The sequence below is a fragment of the Leuciscus leuciscus genome (assembly GCF_965113295.1).
Source record: "Leuciscus leuciscus genome assembly, chromosome: 2".
Classification (NCBI taxonomy): domain Eukaryota; kingdom Metazoa; phylum Chordata; class Actinopteri; order Cypriniformes; family Leuciscidae; genus Leuciscus; species Leuciscus leuciscus.
In genome coordinates this window covers 10911893-10935950 of record NC_138726.1, presented here as the reverse complement: position 1 = coordinate 10935950, position 24058 = coordinate 10911893, and the positions used below count along the sequence as shown (strand labels likewise).

Here is a 24058-nt window from a genome sequence, read left to right as displayed (position 1 = left end):
TGAATGCTACAGAAAACTTTTATACGTTTTTTTAACGGTGATTATTGTGTTTTTATCATGGCTTGTGGTTTTAATCAACAGCCTCAGCCAAAACTAACTCAACAGATGCCCGTGTTAGCTCTCCATGAAAGCACTGCAGAATATCCCAGCTGAGCATGAACACCCCTGAGGGACCATTTACTGCGATGGCCACATTACACAGGTCGTCGGAGACCTGAAAAAGTTCAGCCTTGAGCGGTTTATAATATACACAACATGAAGAAAAGGCACAGAAAACAATCCGATTAGTGTTTGTTAGGAGCTTCTAAAAGGGGAAAGTGAGAATGTGTTTGAGAGCGAGAGGGAAAGAGTCTGGTGGTAATGAGAAACTTTGGGCAATAGCGATGATTACTTCATAAATCACTCTTTATGTGGCAGCAGGGGACTCACTGTCTCAACCCTGAAGGTAAAAAAGAGTGCAAATGTGAAGCAAATATCCTACTTCTCTTACATATCCCTGAGCTATGAAAGACATTAAATACAATTTCCCTCATAGGATAAGTGGGTTCATTAATCTGTTTCTACAAAGTTGAATAATGAATAATTATTTTTTCAAAGCAAAAAAAATAATAATTTACTCCCCTTCATCTTGTTAAACCTGGTAAACACAAAGGGAGAACACATCATGACCACTCAGAAGTCATATGGACTATTTTTTTAAAACATTTTTATACTTTTCTTTGGCGCTGTTGTTTTATGGCAGGAACTGCATAACAATTCTTAACATTTTTATACTTATGTTTTTTTGTTTTTTTCAGAGAAATAAAACTAAATACAGGTTTGGAATGATATGAGAGTCAGAATATTCTTGGGTCAGCTTACATCAACTGCTATGGCTGCCATTAAAATGATCAAGGAGAAAAAAAGTAATGCCTTAAATTTACAAAAAAAGATCGGAGTTACTTTTTCAAATAAGTAACACAAGTTACTTTGTTTTTCCATTCATTGACTGACAGCTCTCCTGTCCCTATGTTGAGAAAAATCCTAAGTTCACAGGCATATGGCAAGCCGTTTTAGCTTAAATTGTACCCAGCGTTACTCGTCATAATTGCATTTTTACTAGTAAGAATTCAATTAGAGAGCTCTACAATTCAATTCTTACTAGTAGCAATTACAATTAGAGAGCTCTCTAAATCAATTATTACTAGTAAGAATTACAATTACAGAGCTCTCTAATTCAGTTCTTACTAGTAACAATTCCAATTAGAGAGCTCTACAAATGAATTTTTACAAGTCATATGTCTCCATTGACTTCCATTCATTTTTAATTACGGAGCTGTACAATTGAATTGTTACTAGTAAGAATGCAATTGCAGAGCTCTTTAATTCAATTATTACTAGTAACAATTCCAATTAGAGAGCTCTCTAATTCAGTTGTTACTAGTAAGAATGTAATTGCAGAGCTCTTTAATTCAATTACAGAGCTCTGCAATTATACATATCTTTAATTCATATTTTTACTAGTAAAAATTCAATTAGAGAGCTCTGTAATTGCATTCTTACTAGTAAGAATTTAATTAGAGAGCTCTCTAATTGTAATTGTTACTAGTAATAATTGAATTAGAGAGCTCTCTAATTGTAATTCTTACTAGTAACAATTCAATTGTAGAGCTCCGTAATTAAAAAAAAAATGGAAGTCAATGGAGACATACGACTAGTAAAAATTCAATTGTAGAGCTCTCTAATTGTAATTCTTACTAGTAAAAATGCAATTACGACGAGTAACGCTGGGTACAATTTAAGCTAAAACGGCTTGCCATAACAGGCACCGTATTGTTAAATGTGTAAACATGATGGTTATTGTAGTTTTAGACTAAATGTAAGCAGGCATTTACTCATCTCATTTGCACAAAAAAAAAAAGAAAAAAAAAAAAAGATTTAGTATTACTCAAAATGAATAAAAACAGTGAAATGCAATCTCACAATTACACAAATATGCTTTATGTATTTAATCTCACTATTAACCAATGTCTTTGCGGCTGACCTTCGATGATCCACTTCAACCATAACAATAAACAAAAATGACTTAAGATAAACATCACATTTGTTTAATAAAAAAAAAAAAGTAAGTGTGTTGAACTTCTCCCGCATCCTATTCTTCTTCAACTCAGCTGAAAAGTTTTTTTTTTTTTTAACTGCGCCCTCTACTGTACAGGAGTGAATTTGCATTTATTTCAGTCTGAGGCTTATTCAGATCACTTTTGGTGTGAAAGGGCCTTTACATTTGCCCAAAATAGTTATTTGTTGTTATAAAAAAAAAAACAGGCCAGGCGAGAAAAAGCAATGCAAAAGTAATGTATCATTACTTTCCATAAAAAGTAACACCATTAGTTACTTTAAGGAGTAACACAATATTGTAATGCATTACTTTTAAAAGTAACTTTCCCCAGCACTGGTTATAGCATAAGAATTATGAAGATTTCAGAAGCTTGTGATTTACATTACAGAAGTAGAAAGCAATGTTATAGAGAAACACATTAGTATGCAGTGTGCTACTATTAAAATATTAGGTTATGAAAACTGCAGTTGGCGCTCTTGACATTTCTGAATTATTAGGCATGACTGATGCTCTGTTCCCATCAATTAGACACTGAATGAAGTCATCATTAATGGCAGACAGGAGCAGCTAAAACTCTCATAGTCAATCACTGGTCTAATGTGGAGACAGTAAAGGTTACAAGAGGTGAAACTAGCAGGATCGTTTTGTCTGTGACATTGATAAACTAGTACCTTTGACATCTGTCAGATAAATAATGAAGGGTTTCAATCAAATATAATCTATGAGAGCAATGAAGGTAAAGAGAGGTTTTTGTCATAAATTAATGTTCCTTCCAATCTATCGACTTAAAAGCCATTAAAATGAGAGATGTTTTCACTTAATGTAACTTGATTGTACATGTAACATCATGCATCATACAGTAGATCATCAATTATTAAGTGTATATTGCAAATTCAGAAAGGGACAGGGAAGAATATAAAACTCTAAACTCTATCTGTCCTTTGTGTCAGAAGTTGCGCGAGCGCTTAGAGTGCGTCAGAAATAATAAAGTGTATCAATTTACTGTCGGGAATTTGTCACAGCATCGCTGAATTTAATGGGTTTTATTGGCTTTTGTTGCGTCATTCACATCTGGTCTAGACACGGCATGATACTCTCCAATAATTAAGGTTTCAATAAAGGTTTAATCCAAATGTGCATTCATAATATTTTAAGGGTTATATTCTTTCTAAGAGTGAATAAACAGGCCATTTCCCTTCTTGCCATAAAATAAGGTAAATTATATTTCTGGTTTGGTGTTGATGAAGGAGTCCTTAAATGGGCAATTCATTGTTGACAAGATGGGATTTTAATCAAACTTGGCTGTCTATTCAGTAGAAACTAGGAATGTCGCTTTAACGTGTTAATTTAATTAATTAGTTATGGAAAAATAATAAAAACATTTATTTCAATTAATGCACTGTTTTTGCTCAGTTTGTCAATGAAAATATTAGCCTACATATAAAGCCATGGCAGAACTGTTATGCGTCTTCGAGCAACACGGTAGGTGTGTTCGACTTGAAGTGGCGCTGAGCAGACCGATCATGTATGATATCGAAGTCGAACTCTGACGTCATACACCGAATCGGTCTGTGCATTGCCTTGTGTTTAATTTCTGAACGAATTTGCATTTTTAAAGCGAATCAATCGGGTGAACCAATGATTCAATGGCCCATTCATAAAGATAGACATTTACTGAATGAATCAGCCGTTTGAACAAATCGAATGAATGATTCAATGACTTACTCATTTAGACATGTACCGCCACCTACTGGCAGTTTACATTTTTCAATAGTTTGCTCTAAAAAAGAAATTCTTTTATTTACATTTACTCATGTAGTTTCAAACTTTCTTTATTTTGCGTAACATAAAAGAAGCTATTTTGAAGACTGTTGGTAACCAAACTGGATCAATTCAGATGTAGCTTCTTCAAAAAAAAATAAAAAATAAAAAAAATAAAGGCCCTTGTTGCCTAAAAGTTTGTGTAATAAATGTCATGTTGATTAAAATAAAATATTTCTTTCTAAAGATACTTTTTGTAATATCTAATTGATGCTTTTCTCATTCAACGCAATAATGACTCAATTATCTTTTGGGGGAAATTTCTCAGCCAAATATGATGTGCAATTAATTTGTAATTAGATTTTTAATTTGTAAAAAAACAGCCCTAGTAGAAAAATGTTATTTTTATTTTTTTTGTAAATCAGTGCTGCATGACTAGAGAAAAGGGACTGTAGCTTTCCCTTTTGGCAAAAAAAAGAAAGAAAAAATTCACTATTCATTTTGGCACCTCTGTCGATCTGACTGTCAGTAGGCAGCAAAAAAAAAAAAAAGTTTGATCCGAAATTTAAAAAAAGACCTGGACCTGTCAAAAGTCCACCATTTGGCTGACTTTTGCTGACAAATAAACAGGAGTAACTGGGTCCAGGTATAAGGAGAAAGTAAACATTTTACATTCATATTTTCTACCAAAATTGTAACAATGCAAAGCTGGAAGAAAATCTTTGAACTTGTCCTTTAAGTCTAACTGATAGGGTTGTTGGGTTAAATAAAAAAATACAACACATTTCTCTAGACATTACAATATCCGGTAAAACACTGATGTGTACAATTTTTGTTCTCCTAAGAAGTTTCCAGTTTGTCATGGCACTGTCCAAATCTTCACAACTTGATGTCTATCAAGCTATCTCCGAAGTCTTGGAAGATACATTTGAATCATCACAATACAATCCTGCAAAGGTCATGATAGCCCAATGGTGTTCACATTGTGGCACTTGTCAGATAAGAAAATTAAACTGTAATCACATCAACATAGTAAAATGTATGATTTTCCACATGATGGAGCAAGCCCTGTTGCCTGTTTGGATCTGGATAGATTTGTTTTATGAAATGTTGTGGCATTTTCTTAAAGGTTTTGTCAGAGATGTTCTTTTTTTTTTTTTTTTTTTGCACATTTAGCATCTTATCTTTCATTTTGGCCTAAAATGAGAGATTGATGGACATTTATGTCTGCACCACAGAGATGAGCTAACTGATGTCCTCACCTGTCTTGTCATCGTGAAAATGCATTAATGTCACATCAAGACACAAGCCACTGGAGGGACTTTTTTATTATTATTTTCAGAATGAGAAATGCTGAGACAAGGGTGTTTTTATATGTGCATTGTCTCAGTTTCTATTATGAATAAAAAACTATGATAAAAGAGTACTTAATTTAATGTCTTAAGAAACTTCATTGCAATTAAATTAAAATATATTATAGCTTAAATGTAGGCTATATGAAGTGCAATTTCAGATGCATTTCAGTGTGCTTTTTGGACCCACTTAAGTAGGACTTAAAGTTCTCCTGCAGTCAATTATTTTTATCCCCCCCAAAAATATTTGATAATCAAAATGACATATTTAAAAGTTTTTTTCTTTTCTTTTCCCCTGTGAAAATAATTTCTTAATGCCTTAAATTATCTTGAATTTAACTCTACACCCTTGCTTCATTTAGTATATGTGGAACCATGAATATGCAAATTGGTCTCCGCCTCCACTCAATTACACCAGCTCGGACTACCTGATCCATTTGGTCAACTGTAAACGCTACACAAAAATGCAAATACTGGTTTAATTCAGCAGTATATGTTTGAACCAGAAACGGATTCAGAAAAAGAGGAAGAGCAATTTATACAGGATCATCTACAAGTCGGACATATAACAGTAACTGATATGATTAGCCTTTGGTTTGACCACTCAAACAGCTAATAATGTGCTGATAATGTTACACAAACCAACCCTGCGTCCAAAAATCACATACTGTCTGAGTATAGATACATTTGAATTTGAACAAACTTCGCAACCTTTAAAAAGTATGTCTTAAAAACAACAGTTCTTAATAAGAGTACACTTTTCATGACTGTGGCCCTTTATTTCATTAACACTATACTATCTGAAAGTAATTTTTTTTCTTTTTCTAAAATATATACCTTTTAGATTTATAGTACACTAGAAGATGCACATTCAATACACAAGGGATATTATTCAAATCAACATATTTTCCCCTGAGATGTTACATAACTATAATTGCAACAAATGTTTGTCCAATAAAGTAATAAATCTACAGAAAATAACTGTCAGTCTGCACCAAGATTAATCTGAAAGAGTTTGTCCCCTAGACCTTCCAGCTTATTAATGTGCAGTAAAATATATCGCTTAAACAAAACACGTTCACAATCACAATCGGAGTTTACTATACAATACTGTACATTACCTCTGAAGGCGGCCTGGTTGAGATCAGTATATACAACAGTAATCGGCACAGAACATTTCTAATAACAACATTCAAGTGGTTTGTGATTAAACAAACTTAAATCACCTTGGTGGCTTGGTGAGCCTTGAGTATTACCCAAGAACAGTGTGTGGATTAAATGCACGTTTCTACCATGATTGTTTTATTTGGTACCAGAATTGTGTCATATTACAAACTAAATGTGGATCAAAACCGATGGTAAAACTGGGTCCCATCTGCTCAAGCCAACAGGTTTGCAAAACAGCTGTATGGAGAGATTAGTGGAAGGCAGCTCATGTTGGGGACAGACTCCTATAACAAAGAAATGCACCGTAGACAATACAAATCTATATTTTCAGACATTTACCCTTTATATATGTTTTTATTCTATGGAGGAAACAAGCTTCCATAGTAAAAAAAAAAAAAAACGCAATTGCGAGTTTATATCTCTCAATTCAGACTTTTTTCTCAGAAATGCGAATTTATATCCCACAGTTCTGAATTGTAAGATATAAACTGAATTGTTGCAAGTCGCAATTACCTTTTTCTTATTCCGCGGGAGAAACAAGCTTCCGTAGTTTAAATGACTTTATTTTACGGAAGGGTGAACATGGGTGAACTATCCCTTTAATTGTTCAAACCAGCCTAAAAGAAGATATTCACAATCCCTTTCCCTTTCCAGCTGTATCAACTAAAATGGACTTGTCTGTCCAAACAGAACGTGTATTATCTACAGTCAAAGGCCTATGGTGCTGACACAGTTTTTCCATGGCCTGGTTTGTTTAGCTGAACCTTTGAAAAAGGTCTGGAGCTGTCGGTCGACCTACATTCCCTCAAACCAGACTCCAAGCTGAGCTTAAACACAAGACTAATCTTCCCTCTAGAACCCAAACAACCACCAGCTGAACCCACTTACAGTCAAGGGACTTTGGGGGTTATCAGCGTTTCATGGAATGGTACTTTCACAGGAGAGGTATCTTATTAACTCATCATGCGCTTCACTTGAGCTTACTCAAGTGTTACACCAATGAGATCTGTTTTCCATTATATTTTATGAGGAATTTTTCATAAATCCATGCTTCCCCAACAGGATTCTGTGAGACTGTAGCAGGTGGACCTCAAACCCTCTAGGGCAGGGTATTCTCTAGGGTTTGTGTGTTGATGGAAAGCCAATAATTATTTAAATTGAATGTAACATTGAAATAAATATATAGGCTGCACAATTAATCATAGGTAATCAAAACTGAAACTACAATATATTATCAAATTGCAATTAACAAATACGAGGCTGCAATTTAAAGTCCATTGCGCTGCGTATTTCAGAGTAAAGGCGGCACTGTGTTTATTTACACACGTGCAGCTTATAATAGCGTCCTTTGAGTTTAACATGCGCTAGGTTCCCTTTATTGACGTTCACATTCGCATAATTTCCATGTTAAGTTTACAGCATTTGACCAAGATTCTGCCAAAATAAAAGTGTAACTTGTACTGTAATGTTAGTCAGTTCTTGTAAAGTACAATCATAATATAATTTTTGGGCCAAGTTGTGCATAACTTGGAAATTTGAATAATAATGAACTTAAATAAAATATTGAATCTTTTTTTATTTTTATTTATTTGTATGCCATAGATATGTATTGTGGTTATCAGCAACCACTATCTATGGCCATAATTAATATAGCTCAGGATTTTCTGTGTTTCCTGAGTCTCCAGAATGACTAGTCACATGGCTTTTAAAGCTGAGACAATGTGGCATGCAGAGAACTTATTTTCAAATATAATAAAATCAAGACATTGTTTTACTGTGGGAAATAGCCATGTTGCCTTTTTCTTTTTTTACAAATAACAGATATGATATCTGCTATAGCGCAAGTTTTACATAAACAGCGACCCTGAACCCCATACATGGCAAAGCCATAAACACACAGACCATGCATCAACCTCTCACATCTTCACACTGAAGCAAACATCTTTCCTGGAAGTAAAAAAAAAAAAGGGGAAGCTAACTTGAAAATTCTATTACAGATTGTGTCAGTAAAAGATGGACCCCTTTAAATCGCTCAGCATGGCTCACTGTAGAAAATGACACACACACGCCAGCTCCATCTATCACTGTCTCGCTTTTGTGAACAGCTGCCTTTCTATATTCTTCTTTCACTGATTGCAGGCTCACACCTAATGCGATGCATTATTCAGAAGCAACACCCATTGCATGAATACATCAATCACAGCCGTGATGCAAAGGTACTGCTCTCTTATAAGCCAAAGAAATAAGCAACTTACTATATTTTGAATTGAAATATGGGTTATATTTTAATACCCAGATGAATAGCGTGTAGCCTATATAACTGTTTTTTAAAGAAGCAGTTGTTTTAGAAGAAAATCTTGATCAAGACCTCAAAACAAGGTCTCATTTTCATTCATAAACACTATTTATTCCATCTTTGTTAAAGGACAAGTTCGGTATTTTACACTTAAAGCCCTGTTTACAGATCGTTTCTGATGAAATAGAATGGTTAAGATTAAAATTTGGACACATGCTGCTGTCCCGAGAATTTTAGGTTTCTTTCGCTTTCCCCCCACCTCCAGAATGGCTGCATATGTGCACTGGAACAATCCTTCCTAAAAACGCATTAAACTTTCGTTTACAAAGACGCGAAACTCACCGAGTGGTCAGGGGTGTTCACTGATATGCTCACACAAAAAAATCGCTGCAAAAGATGCTTTCAAACAGGTCTTTTACCATTCGTTGAGAGCTTGTTTAATAGACACTCCAGCCCAGTTGGTGGCGTAGTAATAGCGTACCTCACAGCACATCCAATACAAGTCAATGGACATCCAATACAAGTCAATGGAGTTGGACAAAAACTACGATAAAACCTGCTGGAAAGCATCTTTTGCAGCGATTTTTGTGTGAGCATATCAGTGAACACCCCTGACTACTCGGTGAGTTTCGCGTCTTTGTAAACGAAAGTTTAATGCGTTTTTAGGAAGGATTGTTCCAGTGCACATATGCAGCCATTCTGGAGGTGGGGGGGGGGGAAGCGAAAGAAACCTAAAATTCTCGGGACAGCAGCATGTGTCCAAATTTTTATCTTAACCATTCTATTTCATCAGAAACGATCTGTAAACAGGGCTTTAAGTGTAAAATACCGAACTTGTCCTTTCACATCCTTCCTCCATTAAGAAGTGTGCTGATGAGGCGTGTAATCAAGGGTAAACAAATTGTGATGCTTAATTATTTGAGTCTGTCCTTAAGTATGAATATTAGATTTCAGTGTAATTAGGCCAAATTTTGTGTGAACGTTCCCACCACCAGCAAACTTTTTCATAGATTCAACAGACATGATGTAGTGTGTCAAACTTAATTCAACATTTCAAAAGTGCTACATATAAAAACTCGGATTCAAGTGACTTTAAATGCCCGCGCTCAGTCATTTATTATGTTTTACACTGGACTTTTTGGCATTTAATACACATAAAAGAGAATGAACATTAAATTGCCTGGGTTCACTGCTTCTCTAGAATTTAAAGGAATTCTGACAGCTTCATTTTTAGTTCACTGACACTGGCAGGTCATGCTGAATAATAGTCACCTTAAAGGAATAGTTCACTTAAAAGATTTGAAACAACTTAAGGGGGGAGTAAATGATGACAGAATTTTTATTGAGTGAACTATTCCTTTAAGATTGAGACAATTGCAAAACAAGAGCCCTCAAAAATAGTCTGATCAAGAGCTTCTGGAATTCTTTTGAAAATATAGTTTCCATTTCATTGCATCATGGCAACCTTCACCCTCAAAGTTCTCCTCTCAAAAAGTCTTATATAGAGGACATCTCAATTAATGGATCCATTTAGGCTTAAAACACTATTATTTAAATTTTCTCATTCCATTTACTGACTCATTAATGGCATACAACTGCAATAACCAGTTCAAGTTCACATTCATATGATTGCTTTAGGTTAACAGCTTGATATGCGCATAAACAAACCTCTTTAAACATAATTTCAACACATTAAACTGTCATTACAAGAAAAAAATAGGCAATAACAATCAATTAACTGAAGGTGGCTCATCATTCAGAAAAAAAGCTTTCATATAATTGCCGTTATGCTATTTGCAAAGCCTTCAAAAGCAATAATCTTCGACATCTAACAAATTGTTTTTTTCTTTTTGCCACAAAAGACGGACGGTTTTCCTCTGCTAGTGTCACAGCAAATTGGTTTTAAAGCAAATAGTTTCTTAATAAAACGTTCCATCTAACCTCTTGACACCTAAAGTACTGTCGCCCTGATATTTACAGCTATTTGTGATTTAATGTAACTATATAATAAAAACATGATCGACTAATTTGTAATTTTACACTCATCCAGACCTTATTGGGATGTATTTTACACTGAAAATTGGTGAAGGATTTACATTGAAACAATTCAGGACTTGCTAGTAAATTTTACAAATAAATAAAGAAACGGCAAGTAACAAATAGACTTAAAGATACACTATGTAACTATGTAGCTCTCTAGTGGTAAAAAAAAAAAAAAAACTGCATGCATTTTGCGGAAGAACGTTGAGGCCTTTGTACTATTAAAACATCTTGCAAGTTTCATAGCATAAAACATCCTCCTCATAAACAAAGCATTTATTTAATCAAGCTCCAAAAATGGCTTGTTTTGTTATTGCGAGATCTGTGACATCACACACGGGGCAAATACATTTGCATATGACTGCCTCAAGAGCAAAACATCAGTGAATAGTTATACATCATCGCACCATAGGCGTTCAGTCACTTAACGGCTGACATTTGCCTACACCGGATTTGAGGATCGCGTATTGTCACGTCAAAAACAAATAGAACCCATTATAATAATGACTTAACACTTAAACGGAAGAGTGAAAGAACGTTCGCTTTGACGTGTCCAGTTTAATTAGCTCGTTTGTGTCTATACAGACTTCAGAAGGATCCCATCGTCTGAAACAAGGGGATGGTTTACTTAATAATAATGATAATAATAATAATAATAATAATAATAATATCATTATCATTATTATTATTATTATTATTATTATTATTATATGTTCGTTCTGAGCATTTTGGGTTGTAAATAAAGCACAGTGTAATGGACAGTTCACAAATAAACTTTTGTTGAAAGATGAAGCAGTCAGCTGTTTTGGATCTGACAGAATCACAAATTGTAAGTAAATGATTTCATAATGCTTTATCTGTAAATGGTTTTCCAGCATATATTTGTTTTGTTTTTGTGATTAAAAAAAATAAAAAATTATAAGTGAACTTCAAGCAACATAAAAAAAATAAAATAATCCATGTCATGACCCCTTTAAAGGTAGGGTAGGCAATTTGTTTTATACACATTTTTTGTTATACTGTTAAAACTCTCTTCACATCCTGATAGCAATCAATATTTTTTTTACTTTTTTTTACTCCAATCACTGCATTAAATCCCAATGCGACAATGTCCTACCAACTTGCTTGTCAACATATGTATTTCCATACCTCCATGCACCTGCTCGCACAGACATCACGTAATCAGTGCCTTCTGTAAGGCTATGCAGAGTTAGAGAGACAGTCATCAGCCTTTTACAGTTCCTCCTGAATGAAAACAACAAGCTTATGCTGCGTTCACACCACGTAGTAACTGTAATTACGAGATGGCAACCCGTGATGTTCTACCTGGATCTGTTCACGTCGTCAGACTCGGATTTATTCATTTATTCGTTTGTTATCAATGGCGAAACGAAGATGCAGCATTCAGGTGGTACTTCTAGACCTCTAGGTTGTTTACGTTCATTATAATATGTTATGTGGTTTGAGATATGATGTAATTTAATGCCGTCTCTCGTCCCGTCATGCTTTGTAGAATCTGCACATGTTCATGTGTTTTGAAGGAGGCGTGGCTTTGGAGACGTTTGGAAGGGAGGGTGGGATCTTATGCTTTCAAAGTTAGCTTGCTATTGCTAGCCACTCCGAAATTGCCTACCCTACCTTTAATAGACATGGTACTTCCTTGACAGTAAATTCCAGCACAGTGCTACAACTATAATAAAATGTCCTTTCACAATAGATACAATGAACTCTGCTAGAGAGCTACATATGGCAATTTATCTGTTCAATCAAATACCTTACTCACCTGTTGAGTAATAAAAACGGCATTTCAAAACGTTTCAAACCCCTCAGTTCTCGCAATCTCTGAACAGCCAAGCCAATGTTGATTCTTGTTTTATTACGAGCTGTCACGTTCTCTCTTTGCCAGCAGACTCTCCTCTGTTTCTTTAAAACGGGTGATTCCCTGGAGGTTTGAGATTTAGCTGCACTATGTCAAACTTTCTCGCTCGCTGTGACAAATAACCTACGCAACTCCAACATCGTGCACGTTTCAAAGTAGCAGGAGCAACTTTTCTCTATTTACGGATATGACGAGACACGCACGGACGAGTGACACATGTACACAATTTTCTGTGAAAAACTTCCCACTAGGTCTAAAATATAAACTTATTATAGGCCTACCATAGTGAATCAGGGTAAGACAAAAACACATTTTGGAAGAAGGATTGATGTATTGAATCACATTTTAAATTGTTAATTTGAACAAAAAAAAGTTACATAGTGTAACTTTAAACATGACATTTAAAGTAGAAAGACCAAAAACATACTCTTGGTTTAAAGGTGCTCTAAGCGATGTTGGGGGATGCCATTTCTTGTTAACGTTCGAAGTATTGTCAAACAAAACGGAGGCTAGCTCGACCCTCCCTTCTCCTCATCCCGTCCCCCTCCCTTCCGTGCTTCCTGAAACAGTCATGAACCATTTAGAAAAAACAAACTGGATTTGCCCACCTGTCCAGCAAAAACAGAGCCACCTGAATGTCGGATTGGAAGCCCTTCTGCCGGCGGCATTCTCGCCACCTTTTGAACGCTTTTCCGATGTAAATTCGGGACTTCGCGTTCCTTCTCCTTTTCCCTATTCTTTGTTATTTGTTCATCGGAACGTCGTCTCTTTGGTCGTGTGTCGGCCATATCAAAATTCTCAAGAATATACCATTTTAATGTTAGTCGTTGTTAGGACATCTCTCCTCTAGCCAACGACGAAGCAGTCGTCTTCATGCTTCTCTCTCCTCCACTCCCCACACCCCCCTTCATGTGCACGCGCACTAACCCCCCAACCCCCACCCCCAAATAATTCTTGTTGGTTATTGGTTGGAACATTTTTTGTTATGTTTCGCGGCCAAGGCTGGGCCAGTTTGTTTTTCTTGCCGTTTGTGGAGACTGCGTTTTTTACAGTGTGTTCAGGGGACAGGCAGCTAGCGGATAGTGAGGAGATGTTTGCTGGATGTGTGCAAAAAATGTTTTGGCCTAAAAAATGCGTGACATCGCTTAGAGCACCTTTAACTTACAACTTCAAATTCTTTTTTTTATTTTTTAAACAGTATACTGGATGTGAATAATTCTTTGCTAAAGATGCATACTTGCTCTTCTGCTATTTTTTGCTATATCTCTATAGTGCTGTTAGCAGTTGTTTAGCAGTTTCCATTATATAAATGCATTTCTTAATTCTTGAAATATGTTTGATTTTTACTTCACTTTTCAGCTCAACCAGTTTATGTTGACATCAGAAGTTAGAGCAATAACCCATAATTGTAAGTAAGAACTTGAAGTATCTGAAGCATCATTGCATCTGAGGCATATTGGTTTATTCTGGTGGTTGGGACAGTTCTGCATTGACTGGCATGCACTTATGTGGTAGCTTGGCACTGACTTTAGAAGTCTAGGTTGGCAGAGTCCTTGTTCTTGTCACTTATGTCCAGAGGTATGTGTTAAAAGTCTTCCACAAGACTGCCAACAGAAATTACAGTATCTGTCAAGTTCAGTAGACTAACGGTGCACAGTCTCCCAGGTACTTCCAAAATAATGACCGTGAGAATTTCATTTTAGATTGTGACATTTTTCTTCGGTCTAATACTGACTCAGTTTACTATTACTCATAAAATTGTACATGGAAAAATAAAAAAATAACAGTTTGTCATTAACATTTGACATGCATTTTTAATTGCTTCCTTAGCATTGTTTCCATGTCTTCCATTCAGTGCGTTAACAGCGGGTTTCTGCCTGCGCTGTTTGCATGACACTGATGCTGGGCCAGTAATTGAAGATTATGACAGGCACAGGTGACTACAACGTCACCTTTAATGCTGAAAGTCATCTCTGCCTGCAGGCAAGGGAACTTACAAGGGTTCACCATATGCCATATCAATCATTCCTACTATTTATAGATCGCAGAGCCATCACTGGAATACAAAAATGGCTGAAGTAGGTTACCTTCAGAAAGTAAGGGTTTGATCTAGTATAAAACTGACAGATGAATAACCTATAGGTCAAAGTCTATAGCCAGTAGTGAATGCTAAATGAAAATGCTTTGGAGGTTATACACAAAATATATATTATATTATATTATATTATATTATATTATATTATATTATATTATATTATATTATATTAGAGAAAAGTTTGGAATAATAATTTTTTTTGTAATATTTTCTTCTCATGCTCACCAAGGCTCCATTTATTTGATCAAAAATACAGTAATACTGTGAAATACTATTACAATTAAAAAGAACTTTGTGAATATATTTTAAAATGTAATTTACTCCTGTGATGCAAAGCAGAATTTTCAGCATCATTTCTCCAGTCGTCTTCAGTGTCACATGATCATTCAGAAATCAGTCTAATATGCTAATTTACTGCTCAAGAAATATTTCTTATTATTATCAATGTTGAAAACAGTTGTGCTGCTTAATACTTTTGTGGAAACAAGGTGAAATAAGTAGGGGTATTGGGGTAAGATTTTTAAACTAAAAACAATAAATTAATACTTTTATTAAGCAAGGACACATTAAATTGATCAAAAGTGGCATTTATACTGTTGCACAAGATTTCTATTTCATATAAATGCTGTGTTTTTTTTGTTTTTTTACTTTCTATTCAAAGAATCCTGAAAAATGAAGTACCAATGTAGTAGCAATGAAATGAAGTAGCAATGTTTACAACATTGATAATAAAAAAATATTATTTATACTGTAACTGAGCACCAATAATAACTGATAATAATTGAGCACTAAATCAGCATATTAGAATGATTTCTATAATATTGTGTGAAACTGAAGACTGAAGTAATGATGCTGAAAATTCAGCTTTGGCATCAGAGGAGTGAATTATATTTAAAGATATATTAAAAAATAAAATGGTTATTTTAAATTGAAAAAAAATAAAATATATATTCACAAAATTACTGCAGTATTTTTGAACAAACAAATGCAGCCTTAAAAAAAATCTTAATTACTCCAAACTTTTGACCTGTAGAGTGTACATTAATTAAATAATACATATTTTACACACATTTGTGACAGTATGTTTACAGGATCAATGTCAAGGTCAATGGTCATTCCAGTTGTCAGTTGTGATAATGGTACTGTAGTTATGGGCAGGTCATAGATGTGCACAACCCCAGTGTCAAGTTTCCTTAAGACATGTAGTGTGTGACATATCAGATGACATCGACAACGGATCCCGTCTGTCAACCAACAGGCCGATTTCAAGCTTGCCCATTCAGGGCTAATGCTTGGCTAACAGCCACACTTAACTGCTAATGCTATCCATCATCTCCACTACATCCCCTGTAGAGAGTGAACTGCCACCATATGAGGCCATTCGAGCTAATGGAAAATTCATTAGCTAAGTCTTCCAGCAGACGGCAGCTAATGTTCACAAGGCTACGTTTAAACTACAATGCTAATTATGGGGACACTATACTGATCTTTACTGTGCTTTCGTCAGTTATTATGTTAAAATAATACTAACTTTAGTAGTTAAGTATTTAACAGCATTTTTACCCAGATCTGTTGGGAAAGAATAACATGTAGAATGATTTTAATTGACAGGAATGATGAATCATACTACACTGTAACTATAAATACATGAAAAAAATTCACCATTGAAATTTATGGTAAACAAAATCTAGATAAATTCTATGAATTTTAGAAACCAATATACAACAAATGCTTATGAGAGGCATTCTTTTAGAAAAAAGAAGTATACTTCAAGTTATACTTCAAATAAACTTAAGAAAAGTTAAAGCATATATTCCAATTATTCTAAAATCATTGCACTAGTATTATACTTGTAAAATGAACTGGCTGTTAATTCAAACTGTTCTAGTCCAGCTCCTGCTGTTAAACATAAATCACATTAACTGTGTGCTGTGGTCAATATAAACATTGAGACGAAAGGTCAGTAGCTCCTGTTTGCTTTAACAATTGTATTCAAGTTGACAAAAATAACATTTCATTTATTATTAACAGGTTTTTTTTTTTTTTTTTGCACATGTGAAGGGAAAAGCTATAGCTGTGACACCAATAAGCAAGTAAATACCTGCATGTAATTACATCTGTATTTCATTTCTGTAATTACATCTACAGTATAATTACCCTGTTGACCCTTCCTTACACCAAACCTGTCCCTAACTTCACCCGTACTGTATATCCCACCTCAATATATAGCAGAAAAGTGTTTTGCAATACAACATGAACACAATAAGAACACAATAAGAACACCTACAATTATTATTTTTAATGCAAGTACATCGTAAAGACACCTAAAAGTGTGATCAAAGGATCTTGATTCTAAGTGGTACAGTAATTAACCACCTAACTTTTTAAATATTACTGATTCACTTTGTCAGTTGAGTAAATGACAAAGGCTGGCAATGATATCTCCATATTCATGGCATCATTTAATTATTTTGTGCTACTGAGTTTAATCTGAACACAAAGGACATTCATCAACATGAAGAGCTCTGAGAAGTAGTTGGGGAATCAGGGAGACAGCAGAGACCGCATACAAATACTGAGATTAATCACGTGGTGACTGGACTGTATCACATTTGTGTCACGGCACACTGACAATGTACCTCAGGGCAAAGAACAACACTGAGTATCTGGTAACGTTACAATAAGACTTTTATAAGCAAACTGTATTACACAAGTGGTTCTCCACCAGTAGTTTGTGAAGCCCAACTGGGTCTCAGATCTGTCTTGCAAGAGTTGCTCAATGATAGCAGGGGAAAAAAGCATATGGAAAAATATGACAGACTATTAAATATTTGTTTAGGATCAATATTATCCTATATTGATTTTTATTTTTTTTGTAATTAATTAAATATTATTATTATTATATATATATTTTTTTAAATCTTTGAAATAAAATTGAAGTATACATTTGTGTGATAAAATCTGCCGAATGAATTGAAAACCAGCTGTGAATGACTCCCTTATACATTCATGTGCGTATTACCATAAGTATATTAGTATTCAGATTTCATACTACAAATAAGTATTCCCAAAATAATCCACTTTTGTTACAGTGGATACAGTACTAAACGCAATATTAATGACAGAAAGCTGTAAATAATGAACTTTAACTAGGCCTTGGTTTAGATGATGAATGACTCACTTTAAACCAACCCATGCATTAAACATTTTCTTCTTCCCACATTTTATTCACTGCAAAGTATGTAAGTACACTACAGTTATAAAAGAACAGAATCAGTTTAGAATCATATCTAAGCTGTAGTTGTGTTATAAATACATTGCCAACTACTGGGCAAAAAATACAAAATATCCTAGAAAGGGAGGCTACTTTAACAGTTTTAAAGAAATGTAATGTTAAAGATTATATCAAAAAGAAACTCATTCGAAACCTGTATGACTGAATTTCTTGTTGCACACAATGAAACACATTTAAGTCGTTATTCACCGAAAAGCTTGACTTCTTGCTTGACAGCTGTGGTCACCTTTCATTTTCATTGTTAATCACAAAGAGCGTATCATGGCTTCAGAAGTCTTGGGATAATCAGAATGCAGAATGAATCATGATATACAGTATACACTTTTATGATGCTTTTATTGTGCTTTATACCCTTGTGAAAAATAGTACACTTAATATACTTTAAAGGAATATACTTGAGTGCAAACTGAATGTAAATGTTTGCATGTTAATTGCAATTAAATGTTTTATATTTAAATATTATATTACATGCAATAAACTTCAGAGTGCTTTTTTGACCCACTAAAGTAGGTCTTAAGTACATCTGTTTTTCATAATGACATTTATGGTAAGCATTTATGGTAAATTTCAGTATTTGTAATAAAGTAGTTGCAAATTAGAACATTTAAAATATATACATTTTTATTTAGGCTACACGAGTTTAAATTATGTTCTAAAGCACATCTTAAGCAAGTTAGCCAACACATCAAAATAAGTGTACTTAAATATGACAAAAGATTCTTAAAACATAGTGATTTATATGTACTTTAAAAGTAAAACTTAACTTGATATTATTACAAAGTGCACTTTTTAAAAGTGTGTTAGGAAAGTCATGAAAGTGGCCTTATATTATTATATTATCTTTGAAGTACACTACAAGTGCATATTCAATACAATTAAGCACACTTCTTTCTCACAAAGGGCACCTTCATTCCTTCTTTATATAGTTTCACCATATGGAAGAGAGCAGCTTCTGCTTTTGTGATGCACAGAACAGAAGTTATATGTTTGGAACAACATGAGGGTGAGTAAATAAGGATAATAATTCAAATAATTCCAAAAGTTGCTATATAAAGTCTACAACTAAGGATTTGAGCTTTAATAAATCAGCTTGATGACCTGGACAACTGATTGTAACTTGTAGTTTGAGAGGTATGAATATGACTATGTTATTTATATAGTAGGATTTTTTTTATTATTTCTTTTTTTACTTTCTAGTAATGTTAACCACAAACCTTATTTTAACCACTAATCCCATAAAAATCCATGGGACATTTCAATAGCGAATTAGCCTTCCAGTATGGCTTACAAAAATTGACAACAGCCCTATTGTATTCGGTTTTCTGTTGGTTTAGTTTAGTCATATACTCTATGGCTGAGTGGATGAGGAAACGTATGGATACAGCTCCATCCAGTGGTCAGAGTTGTACCACAGTCATCTGAACTTTCTAACAATCATTCCATGGATGCTTTGAATTGCACAAATAGCTAATTTTAGACTATTTCGTGCAGTATTTATCAGTATATATAGACCAGTGCTTCTCAACCAGGAGCCCTCAGCAAACTTTCAAGGGGACCTTAAGATGACTTAAAACAATATAAAAAAATAAATAAAAAAACGATTTATAGGAGAGCCCATAATTTATAATACGTTTTGAAAACAAAACGAGGGCTATAGGGCTTTCAAATATTGTAATGGTCCGGAGTCAGAAAGGTTGAGAACAGCTGATTTAGACAAACCAATTACCAGCCTCTGTACCAAATGTTACAAACCTTTTTGAACAATCTTCAAAACATTGTCACGTTTTGTTACCTTTTTTTCTTCGCTCTAAAGTGTTAAATTGATGAATAAATAAAATTTGACAAAGCAAGAGTAAATAGCTTACAAAGAACAATTGACAAATTGTCAATATTGCTTTTTCTCTTCATTGACTTTTACATTTGACTGGATCTAAGCAGAACAAGTTATTGGAGAATTCCAGCAAGCATCACCAATGGAAGATTGAGTTGAGTCATTAAAAAAAGAGTGCATGGATGAATACAGTAATACCTATAACATGCATGTACAAAACAGGTGAATTTAATGTCATGCCGACTTTAAGTCCTGTTTGTTTTACATTGTAATTATTTCAAATAGATATTGCAATGTAGTATCCATGTAAGCAGACTACTCATAAATGAAATAATGGGTTAATGACCAAAGACAGCCTTTGCAATTCAGACAATTGTCATTGAGTCATTGAATCATTCGGATAAACAATTTGTTCAAAACGAAGCAAGCGACTGGCTGCATCCAAAAATCACATTCTTCCTTACTATATGCAAAAAACAAGATTATGTCCAAATTCACGGTACTTATAAAAGAGTAGGAAAAAAGCTCCGCAGCTGACTTCTTCTCGATAGACGTCACAAAAGTGCGGACTCAGAGGAAGACGCGAGCGTTTAGGGTGCCATTTGGGACAGGGCCTTTGGTGTGTGCGTGGCATGATGGCTGTAAACCAGAGACTGTAAAAAAATATGGATGTAGTGTCCGTGACATCACCATAGGTTTCTGAAGAGCATTTTTGAAGCCCAAAGTAGGCGGAGCCGGCCATCGCCATCTTGGCAAGCGAGTCACTCCAGGATAACCAAAAATGGGTAAAGAGGCGGGATTAGCTGAGGTGACGTGACGGCTAGCAGACAGCAGACAAGCGGCTAGTAGTGATAGCAGCGGCAAACCACCTGTCACTCAAGAGGCCACGCTCTTAATTATGCAGAACTTTAAGGCTTAATATAATTTAAACGGATGAGTTCCAATTTTTTTTATAAATTCACCCCCCTCACAGTTGTCATGAAGGGCAAAATTAGCTCTATAGACCAAACCCACTTTTTGTACCAGGCTGTAAACCTTTTTTCCTCCTATAAAGTTGGGCATATTAACATGGGGGGTCTATGGGATTGACTCTCTTTTGGAGCCTGTCTCTAGAGGCCAGTTGATGAATTGAAGTTTAAGCCACTTCCGTGTTGGACTCAAGAGAGACCGGAAGGTTGCCGCTTGGTGCAAACGGAGGCCCCTTCTGTTGCAAGACCCGTTTAACTCTAAAATCGACATTAACATAAATATAAAGGAAATCTGCAGCTGTAAAACGAACCAAAATAGTCAATAAAGAGATCATGCAATGACCATAAACCTTCTCTGCCTTGCAAGTATACAGCTTCATAAAATACATCGAAATGCATCTGTATTGCAGATAACACCCAGAGCAAGCTAGATGCCTAAAACCACTTTTAACAATGCAGTTTTCTGCCGTGTCAGTTTAATCCATCTTGAAGGTTATGCTTTCGAATACAATTATACAGTCAAAGCAGATTATGCTGCACAGAGACAGGCCAGTGTTGAGCCAGCCAAATAAACCCATTGAGTTTGTCCATTCAGCGAGGCTGGACACTGACAGCAGAATCTGACACTATAAAGGGCCCAGCTGTTTCCCGAGCCGGTGTGATTACAGCTACACAGCGCCTTAGATAATAACTGTCTTATGAATAGAGACACAAATACATACACACACATACAAAACACAGGATGCACTTACATCACGCAAACATAAACATTCAAACACACACATAATTTGATCTACATATTCGTCTAATATTGGAATGAACCACATACTGGATCTATATAAAGCATGCCATTTCTTTTCATGTCATACTGAATTACCCCCACTTGAGAATTTCAGAAATCTTTTTGAACAACATTCCCTCAGCATCTGCTTTACTTTCATTAGTATCGTTTCCATTACAGTGTCCATGGACTTTGCCAGAATGTCTTTTTTTAGCTAGCAACACTCACTTGGCAGTTTGGAGCTACATTTGGAAGCAGTTTCATCATTTCACACTGTACGGAGACTGTAATCAGGAATGAGATGGAAAGAATCCACTTTAAACCAACGCAGTAACATTTAAAGCAAACCACAGCTTGAGACTAACACCACAGTCATTTAACAAATGAGAAACTGTACATTTACAACGCTAAAATTCATCGATATCCCTTTCACTGTAATATAATGATTTATATGCCAGTCACTTCACATGAGACCATAAAGTCTGATCACTCGAAACACAGAACACAACATAAATCCAACACACAGCAGTAAAATGATCAATATCACATCAGCATTACCACCCCGAGGTCACTCTTTCAGCAGATTATGTGTCAAGGGGCTTGACTTCAAAAAGCAGAGGAAGGAAGAATGTTCTAAAGATTCCCAGCAAATCTGAAAGATTATGTACTTTTACTATAAAATATTCCCTCTATGAAAGGGATAGTTCACCCAAAATTTTATATTCTGCCATAATTTACTCTCCCTCATATACCCTCATATAGTTCTACACCTATATGACTTGCTTTATTTAGCAGAACATAAGAGGTTCTGCTAAAATTCATAAACAAGAATGGGTAAATAATAGGTCATTCAGGCAGGTTTAAATAGTTTGGAAGTAAATGACTGAATTTTCTTTTTTGGGGTGAACTATCATTTTAATGGTAAAATAGAAAGGAGTAAAACAGAGTGTTTGAAGAGAGTGTAAGTGTATCTCTAATGCACTGGACACATACAGGTTTTCTGATGAAACAAAACTCTGTTTCAGCCAACTCAGTCTATAAGAGTGAAATTGGTGCCAAATATTAGTTTCAACTGAGATTTGAAGAATATGATACTGTTTGCTTTAGCATCGTTCAGAGAGCTCCAAGTGTCACTTTCTGAAATGAGATCACCAGCTGTTGAGCCAACTTGCATCAGAAGTAAACATTTGCCTCATCCTCATCCTTTTTTTTATAACTGACTGCAAACTGTAGCCTTTTTCTTTTTTTCTTTTTTTAGTTTCAAAATCTAAATAAATGTGTTTTCATAATTTTTTCATGGAAACAACAAACTGGTTCACAAAACAGATCTAAAAAAAATGCTATGCCTATAGGACAGGGGAAATATGGTGCAAGATCTTGACAGTTCACCCAAAAATCATAATTTGCTCACATTCCAAACCTGAATGACATTCTTCTGTTGAACACAAAAGAAGATAGTTTGAATAATGGCTGCGGTTAAGTCATTTCCTCACCAACTTCCCTCCTTGTTCACTAGGAAGTACGTCATTGCTTATGTTGCACGAGTGAATCAAGGGGTCGAGTGTCTGTCCAAATCGTCCACTTGATGAAGTTGAACGCACTTCAAAATGGCGACAGATTTCCCCAGAGGGGAAGTGCTTATGGAAGTTCGTGAGTGTATGTCTAAAAGTGGAGCTAAACACACCCAATGTTGATTAACAAATTGCTGTGGTTACCAATAACTTTCATCGTATGGACAATTTGGAGACATTTCTCAAAATATCTTCATTTATGTTCCTCAGAAGAAAGTCAGTCATACAGGTTTGACAGGACATAAGGTGAACACGACATTTTTTGGTGAACTATACCTTTGAAATACACTTCTAATGTGTTTTCAGTTCTTTAAAAAAAAGGCTTCAAGCAAATGTAGTCTGTGTAAAGAAAATAACAGATGGACTTTCCTGTTTTTAAGAAATGCACTGCATGGTGTCGTACACTACTACTAAAAATTCCACTAGACTCCAAATTAGCGTCTGGTTTAAGACATTTAGACTTTTTTGGGGGCGGTAAATGGCACACATACCAGTAAATTGACTAGAGCAAACCTTAGTAAATCACCTCGCGTGATTCATTTAAACACTCTCCTGAAAAGGGAAACTCCTACAAATGCATATACAATAAGATCAGCTGCAAAAATAACCCTGTTCACACCTTTTAACCGTTAATTTTTCACTGTGCGTCTTCAATAAACCCTGACAGTAGTTTAATGCCAAAAGAGCCGCAAGCTGTTAGTAAATCTGTCCCTAAAATTAACATTCTCATTTCTTAATATTTAATAATTACATTACAAATACAATTATTTTAGTAACACTTAATTCAGTTCTATAGACTACATGTTTAACATTAGTAGAGCATTTCTTAATTCTTAATATCTTAATTCATTTTAAAACTTTAAAAATCTCTGCAGCTATATATATATATATATATATATATATATATATATATATATATATATA

At 34.8% G+C, this 24058-nt stretch overlaps 1 protein-coding gene across 3 annotated transcripts in view; it reads right to left on the bottom strand.

The window, feature by feature from the left end:
• kcnip4a (potassium voltage-gated channel interacting protein 4a) overlaps positions 1-24058 on the bottom strand; it is a 218301-nt gene that overhangs the window by 175178 nt on the left and 19065 nt on the right. The window lies entirely within an intron of this gene.